Genomic DNA, 9074 nt, shown 5'->3' on the forward strand with positions numbered 1-9074 from the left:
TGACTAAAGAATCACAAGTCCAAGTATGCCACACTTTTCTTTTGGAATACTAAGAATATCTTTCTTGCAATTCTAAGAATTAATGGTCTTTGCTCCTCATTATAATTACTTATTTTCCTGTTTGTCTCCCTGGTTAGTCTATGAGGTTCCAAAGATAGGGACCAAGAATTCTGTCCTCTTTGAAATCCTTCAAAGACTTTGGCCCTTAGAGCAGTGGTGACCCCCTACTCCTCAGTCTCTTGGGGCACCTACTTAAAACAGAGATTCTTGGGTCCACTTAGACGTACTAAAAGAAAATCAGGATTTTTTTTTTTGGCTGCACCACGTGGCTTGCGGGATCTTAGTTCCCTGACCAGGGATCAGACCCAGGCCCCCTGCAGTGGAAGTGCAGAGTCTTAACCACTGGACCACCAGGGAATTCCCGAAAATCAGGATTCTAAATAAGCAAATCCCAGGAGATTCTTATGCACCCGCTCAAGTGGTATATAGTCTGAGCTTCTTGGCATCAGGTCCCCCGTGCAGTCTGGGCTCCACAGCTTCAGCTCTTTGCACAGTAGTTCCACCAAAACATCCTGCTTTCTTGCCCTACTTGGGACAAGCCTGGCCAACTCCTAATAGCCCTTCAAAACTCAGTCCAGATGTCACATACTCCAGGAAGCCCTCCTGGACTTCCAAGGTCTGTGCTACTCTGACAGTCCTTGTGCTTCTGACTCTAGTTCTTTTCACATGGCTTGGAGTTAGGCTGTAAGTGTGCCAAGCACATGGATTATGTCTGACTCATCTCTATTCCCAGGGCCTAGCTCAGGACCTCACAGATAAGGTGCTAAATAAATCTTTATTGAAGGAAAGGGAAGGGAAGGGACTCTGGGAATCTTATTTTCCAGTGGGCCAATTGAGTACTGAAAAGGTAGTGCTTTGGAGAAGGATCTGGATTTAAATCATTTCTCTGCCACATACAAATGTGTTACGATACGTCTCTGAGCCTCATTTTTCTCATCTCTGAAGTAGGGATAATATTTACTTTTCAGGGCTAATGAGTGGGTTAAAGGGTTAAATGAGGTAAAGTAAGTGAGGTGCTTAGCTGAATGCCTGGAACATTCTAATTGTGTAATAAGTCGCTGAGGGACTCTCTTCTGGAAGTAGAACTAGGCTTACTCCGTACAGCTCCAGAGAGCAAAACTAGGCCCAGTGGATGGAGGCTGCAAGGAGACAGACTTCAGTTCATAGAGGTCTGAATAGAAGGAAGAACTTTTTACTTGACAGAATGTAAAGACATGGGAAGAGGTGAACTTCCCATCATAGGAGTGTGCAAGCCGAGGGTAAATGCTCACCTGTCAAGGCTGATGCAGAGGTGGCTGATTCTACATGAGGTTTGGGGTGGGGGTGGGTTTGAGTGCGGTGATAGATGGGACCCCCATGAGGCATTGCCATTCAGTGCCTCTGTAACTCATTATTCTTTCAACCAACACTGAGAGTGTCTTCTTGGCTGGGCCCTCGGTTGGGCACTGGAGACATAGCCGAATCTCACAAGTTCCCCATCATTTAGGAGCTCACAGTCTAAATAATTATCATTTACTGAGCATCTACTGTGTGCCAGATGCTCTCATCCTCTCAACAACCCTCTAAGGAAGTTTTTATTCTCACCATTTTTCAGACAGACTGAAGCCCAGACAGAAAAAGTGGCTGGCAAAGAGACACACAAACCCAGAAAGTAGTGCAGCTGGGGTTAAAATTTAGTCCTGCCTGTCTCCTAATCCCTCTTTCCTCTGTCTAAGCCTGCTTGTCATCCAGATGTTGAGAATTCTTTGCAGTCTCTGGGAGATTACCCAAACAGCACCCTTCTGGGCACCAAGTAGATGCTAATGAACATAGTTAAAGGCTGAGGTCAGCTTCAGGAGGACGTGGTCTCCCCGCAGCACACTCTGCCCCAGGGTTCTCTCCAGCCTGGGCCATGTGGAGGGCCCGGGAGAACATGCTGAGGTCTGAGCTCATGGCTCACATGACCAGCTGAGCCGCCTGGGTCAGGGCTCCTTGAGGGAACTTGAAACCTGGCTGGGTTCCATCAACTCCAAGAATAGCAGCTGACCCTACTCTCCCCAAGCCGGTGGCCTCTGATCAGGTTCCAGGAGGCCCCAACAAACTCCGGCCATCAGTGGCAGCAAGCTTTGACCTTGAAGCTGCTCTGGGGTGGGGTAATAACAGCCACGTTTATTAAGGGCCCACTGTGTGCAGGGCACCTCCTGGAGGAGGGGACATCCTTGGAGGAAGGTCTAGGAAGTATGGAACCCATTTTACAGATGAAGATGTTGTGGCTCACAAATGTTGAGAACTTGCCCAAGGTCACAGTGAGTATGTAGCAGAGCAGGATTTGAGCCTGGTGTGCCTTTGCCAGTGGCCCTGCTTCTGTGAGAAGAGAAAAGTACTCTCTAGACCCCTGAAGTGTCCTAGGCAGAAGGGACAAATGACATCAGCTTTCAAAGTGATGTTATTACTGCAAAGTGGGGCTCGTGTGCTTAGAAACACAGGATTTGAGAGGCAGCAGAGATCCCCATTCACTTGAGCCTATTTCGTCATCTATAAAATGAGAATCACACCCACATGTCAGGTGAATAAGCATAAGCATAGACTTTGGAGCCAGGAAGGATTAGAGTCCTGTCTCTGGCATTTCCTAATCATAAGACCTTAGACAAATCACACCACTGCCTCTCTGAGCCTGTTTCCTCATTCATTTGTTCCACAAATAGCTTTTGAGCACCTACTGTGTGCCAGGCATTGTTCTAGTAGCTGGGGATACATCAATGAAAAAAGCAGACAAAAATCACTACCCCTGTCAAGTTTATATTTTAGAGTTCTGGAAAATACCTCAGGATTGTCATGGGGATTAAATGGAGAAATGTACAGTGGTATCATATGTCTGGTAATGTAATGGTGTCTGGCAAATAATAAGTAGTTAGTTTAATGATATGATTATTATAATGCAAACTTGCCTGGTCAGTGCTCCGTGAAAAAACATTTCATTTGATACTGAATTTAACCATTTAATTTAATAGGTAAAGTAACGGACACCAGAGAGGGCATGACATGCCTCCAGTGGTCTAGCAAGGCAATGGTAAGTTCGCAACTCCTAGTCTGGTGTTTGTACCACCATCGACTAAACCCAGAGGGCTGTCTCTGACAAAGGGAGCCAAGGAGGGAGGGGGGAAGACTGAGTCTTATAGCCAGTGAGGTCCAAGGTAAGCGTTTAACTAACTGATAGACTCCAGAGCCCAAGTGGGCTTTAACTCTCTTGGTGCCAAATTCTTCCTGTGTTTCTCAGGTGTGCCAGGAGCTTCCCAGGCCCTGCCTCCACATGGGCATATGGTAGGATGGGCTGAGGATGGGGTGGGGCGATGAAGAGCTGAAGATGCAGGGTGCTTTTCAGGGCCAGCTTCATGGATGTGCCACCCATGCATTTGCACAGGGCCCCATGCTCAGTTTAATGCTCTGCCATCACCGTCTTGAAATTCTTAATAATTTTTGAACAAGAGGCCCTGCATTTTCATTTTTATTCCACTGGACCCCACACATTTTGTAGTTTATTTGTGTAGGTGCTGTGCTCTGGGGTGGGAGGCAACCGCCCCCAGCCTGCTGTGGTCCTGGGACTTGTCAGAGGCTCATCAAATCCTATGGGCCAATGGCTGAGTCACCAACAGACAGGAAAGAAGCCAGACCAAGTCCCACCATAACGGGTCTGACCTGTGACTGCAAATCTCTAAGAGGCTATAACCGGGCAAGGGAAAGACAGGCTCTAAGGAGGTTCTGGGGATACAACAGGAACCCACAGAGAAGAGGCATGATCTGAGGGGGGTTTCTGCTCAGTGTGAGAAGGGCTTTTCTAATAGTCAAAATATAACCCCAATATATAAAGCATACCTCAATAAAACTGTTAAAAATATAATCATAATACTGGCAGCTAACATTGACTGGGTGCTTACAATGTGCAAGGAGTTGTGCTAAGCACTCCACTGAAAACATAGAGGACAGCAGAGTGGTTGAGAACGCAGGCTCTGGAGCCATACTGCCTTCTTTCAGTCCTGGCTCCACCACTTATTAGCTATGTGACTTGGAGCAACTTAATTGACCTCTCTGTGCCTCCGTTTCATCATCTGGAAAATGGTGATAAGAATGGTATCAACGTCCTGGCGTTATTGTTATTAAATGAGTTTACAGTTTGAATAAAAAAAAAACCCAAAAAACAAAAACAAAAACAAAAAAAAGAATCTGAAAAAAATAGATTTATATATATACACATACACACACATACATATATATGTAATATATGTATATATATGTATGTATAACTGAATCACTTTGCTGTACACCTGAAACTAACACAACATTGTAAATCAACTACACTTCAATTAACGATAAAGGGAAAAAAGATTCAGTTTTCTAAAAAAAAAAGAGTTTACATATGGAAAACACTTAGAACAGTGTTTGACATATACTTGTATCTAAGTGTTTGTTAGATATTGTTTTATTTAATCTTCAAGACAATCCTGTGGCACAGCTATTATTTAGCATTATTCCCATTTAATAGATACATAAACTGAGCCTTAGAAAAGGTCAGTATTTGCTAATCACAGAGTTGGTAAGTGGTGGAGCTGGGATTTGGCCAGCAGTCAAGGAAGTTTCACCTTCCACCTTAGGACTTAGGTCAGACTTCATAACAATTAGCCCACTGTTTAGACCAGAGTAAGCATCTACTCTTTGTTAAATTAATCAGTTAGTCATTATTTCTTTCATCTCTGAGATGCTAAGCCTCTGGGAAATGTGTGCTCTGCTGGAGGAGGATTCAGGAACCCAGCTGTCTTGGGATTTCTTACCAATTGTTGACCTCCACATAATTAAATATCAAGTATGACCCACGCTACGCCTTCTGAATTAATTGCCTAGGTGTTCCGTCCTTTCTTCCCTATGGGCATTGCCCAAGCTCCAGTCTCATTATCCCTCTGGACTCTGAACTTAGCACCACTGTATACTAACCCTGGTCTCTCACATCTGCATAGCATTTTGCATTGTGCAGGCCTCTGAACAGATCCCAGCCAGCCAGGGCTACCTGCCCTAGGACCAGAGCAGACTGCATGAGAGCAGTGTGCAGTCTGGACCATGGGGGAGCTTGGTGAGTTGCTGCTTTCTGGGTGGTTATTTGGGGATCTTCTAAGGCAAGGAGTGGACTGAAAGGGGCAAGGCCCTCACCAGTGTTCACCGTCACTCACGCTTAAGATCTTGGATTCAGAACCAGTGCTCAGGGAAGATTGTCTGAAGGCAGGCAGTCCTCAGCTCCTCTAGAAGTTTAGAAATTATCCCTTCATGAAGTTCCAACTACAGAGGGCTGGGGCCCTAAAACTGGTCCCTGCCACAGAATATCTTTTTCCCAAATTGCTATCAACTTATATCCAGGATTGCTGTAGGACACACAGTGAAGTGCCACCATATCTATATTAATAATAAGAGCAAACACTCACTCTGTGTCAGGTACTGTTCCAAGTGCTTTGTAAATATTAACTCTTTTAATTCTCACACAAACCCCATGGGGTGGGTACTGTTTTTATTTAACTTACAGAAATTCAACTTTACTTGCTGTTAATAAAAAGAGATGGAAAGAGAAAGCCCAATAATATATTAAATATTTCACCCACTCAGCATATGCTGCAGGATGAGTGTGTCATGGGAGAGGTAAATCTGCTGTTCCTTCTGTTGGTATCAGTCCCTACATGCCTCGTACAATCCACGGTGTGTGCACATTTCACCACACTGAGTGCGATTCTAGTATTTCTTGCCCCCAAGCAAGCCAATCTCTTCATCAGAAACCTCCCCAAAGAAACAGCAACCTGTTCCATTGCTAGAGGACAAATTGGCTCTGCTGTTGAGAGATGGTTCTATACTCCTACTTGATGGGTGATTGAAAGGCTTTCCAAGGATAATCTTGACTACACACAATTCTGTAGAACCTTAGCCCAGGTAAGCTTTGACTGACCTTTAACTCACAAATAAGGTGACCAACCAATCTCAGTTTGCCTGGGACTAAAGGGTTCCTGGGACGCGAGACTTTCAGTGCTAAAACTGAGCAAGTCCCAGGCAAACCGGAATGAGCTGGTCTCTCTATTGCGTAACACATCTCTGGGGCTGCGTGAGAGCCCTGTCGAGGTCATGGTCCATTCTGTCATTCTTTGTGAGGCTCTCAGGAGAAATTCTTGTCTGATCTTCATACCAAGAATAGTTGTGTGTCTCCTGAGGAGTAAGTGCTTTGTTTTTATCTCATGTACACAGTGAACAGCTTTCCCCTTTTGCCTTGGCTGCTGGAAGTCTTAGAGCTAAAAATGTGTGATGCAAATTTAGCTGTGCCCGTCACTATGTTCTGCACTTTTTGCATCATTCCAGGCTCCACTTTGTCCCTATTTTGTTTTTCTCAAACTTATCTTGTCCTGTCTTAAACTTAATGATCTTGTTTTACTTAAATGTCTTTCTGGATTAAGATAGGGTAAAAGTAAACAGTTCTTAATTTAGAGTCTAGACTATCTTGCCCATAGTCATTGAAAATCTGCAATGATCTGCAAAATTTATGTGCACATACATTGTTTTTCTGGGGAGAAGGGGCCATGGATTTTAATTTTTCAAAGGAGTCTGTATTCCCCAAAATATTAAGAGCCATTGGTATAAGTGAACCAAGAAACAAATAAATGCTTTTAGTCCAGGGAAGTTGGAAGGTTGAAAGTTTCAATTGGTTGAAAGTTGAAAGTTTCATAATGGTCTTTTAAAATGTTGGAGTGATGGTATGGAGGAATGTTGGTAGGGTAGAACATTGGAATGGCAGAGAGAGGAAGGCTGGTGGGGTGGAGTGGCCCCCCATAATGGAATGGCAAGGTGAAAGAATGTGGTGTGCTGGGACATTATTGTGTTAGAATATTAGTATTTCTGGAATGTTGATGTGACTGGGTTCCTAGAACACCTCCTTCTAGATGTCCTGGCATCCTCCTTGCTTAGTTTTACCTTAGGGTTGGGCTTCTATCTGATTCAGCCTCTATATCTTCCACATCTCCTACTCAGTGTCCTATTAAGAGCCCAGTGAAGATTGGTTGCTGGAGCCTTGTGCCAATGGGCACCAGGCTGGCCTATGGGCTTCTGTCAATTTCACACTGAGATGCCTATTCCTTTCTGACTTTGCCTATTCTTCTTTGAGATATATCTCAAATACCTTGCAGACTCAGGACCCCAGTAGACCACCTTGTCCATTTCTCTGTCTTCAGTGCTTGTCTCAGGGTCTGCCCAGAGGGCATGCCCAGTTTATGGCTACTCTAGGGCATGCCAAGCTGCTGGCCATTGGGCCACCTGCAGATGGGGCTCTCAGGACTGGAGTTCAGCTTCTGGGGATGTTAGGCTGAAGGCAACTCAGGATCCTTGGAGTTGGTCATGAGAAGGGGAAGCCAGGTCAGAATAAGTTGTGGGGGAGTTCCATTACCAGAGGAACCTGATCTAAAGGCCAAATTCAGGTGTTGGGTTAGGACAGAGACTGCTGCCCTTAGCCTGGAGTTTAGACTGGAAATGGAGAAGGAGTTGGGGTGAGGGCTAGCTTCTTGGATGTTCTCTCCTCCTTTTCTCCATCCATTCATTCAATTAGGTAACATTCGCTGAGACCCCTCAGTGGCAGACCATGTCAACTCCATGCCCTGGAGTTGACGGTCTGTAACGGAAGAGACCAGCACGGACACTGACAACCCAGCGTGGTGAGGGCTGCGACGTAGGAAAGTTGTAGGGGCTGTGGAAGTTCAAAAATGTTCCTAGAGGAATGCTGTCTGAGCTGACTCAGGAATCAGGATGCAGTTGAGGGACACGTGTGTGGTGGGAAGGCTGCCTCAAGGGCCAAAGCACATGGATATTCCCTAGCATCTAGGTGGGGGCCTCAGATCAAGGACGATTGCAGACTGTCCAGTTCTTTGGGCCCATGAGTTTGATCTGTCTAGGTCTAATATAGTTGCCTTCAGACCCCTCTCCCCAGCTATTCCAATAACTGACAAATTTAAGTCTCTTGCAATCATTTCCAACCAGGAGAAGATAATTGATTCTAATGTTTGGAGACATTTCCTGGTTACGAGAGAACAGGATGTTCTGGAGGTGCAAAGCCTCCTACCGCCCAGCCATCCTGCTGCCATGCCCTTTCCTCCTGGCCCACACCTTAGCCAGGCCCTCATCCCAACAGCTGGGTGGGCCACGTATTCTCCTGCTGTCCATCTCAGTTACAGCAACTTTAAAATGAGCTCCAGAGTGGTGTGGGGGAATGCTCACTAAACAGGGAGGCAAGGGAACTGCATTCAAACCCTGGCTCTTGAATGAGGCTTCATAGATGGCACTGTGTGAGGTTGGGGAGGGCACTTCCTCTCTCTAGGCCTCGGCTTTGCCATCAGTGAAAAGAGGGAAAGGATGCAAAGATTGCTAAGACGTCTTCCTGCCCTGACATTCTGTGTCTCTGTTGAATCCTGGATGTCCTGCTTTCAGCCTGCTCCTTTGAAATAAAGGCCATGTGACAGAGCAGACTCTGGAGACAGGAGACCTAGACATGATTTGGGTTCTGACTTGCTTTGTGAGCTTGGGATAATCACTAAACCTCTCTGAGCCCCAGTTTTCTCATTTGGTAAACTGAGGTAATACCTACTTCACAGGGTTTTGTAAGGCTCCAATGAGCTAAAAGGACTATGATGATGATGGTGGTGGTAGTGGTGATGATGAGGATGGTGATGATGATCTGTCTGCATTGCAGTCAATCTCTTGGAATAAATTACAATTGTACACATAGCCAGAAAGTTTGGGGGAGAGCTCCAGAGTCACAGGGAATATGAACAAGGTTTTAAAATCCTTCCCCAGGACTTCCCTGGTGGTCCAGTGGGTAAGACTCTGTGCTCCCAAGACAGGGGGCCCGGGTTCAACCCCTGGTCCGGGAACTAGATCCCGCATGCATGCCACAACTACAACTCGGTGCAGCCAAAATAAATAAATAATAAAAAGAAGAAGAAAAAAAAAAAAGCCTTCCCCATGGC

The sequence above is a fragment of the Mesoplodon bidens genome, assembly GCF_964165515.1.
Source record: "Mesoplodon bidens genome assembly, chromosome: 2".
Classification (NCBI taxonomy): Eukaryota; Metazoa; Chordata; class Mammalia; order Artiodactyla; family Ziphiidae; genus Mesoplodon; species Mesoplodon bidens.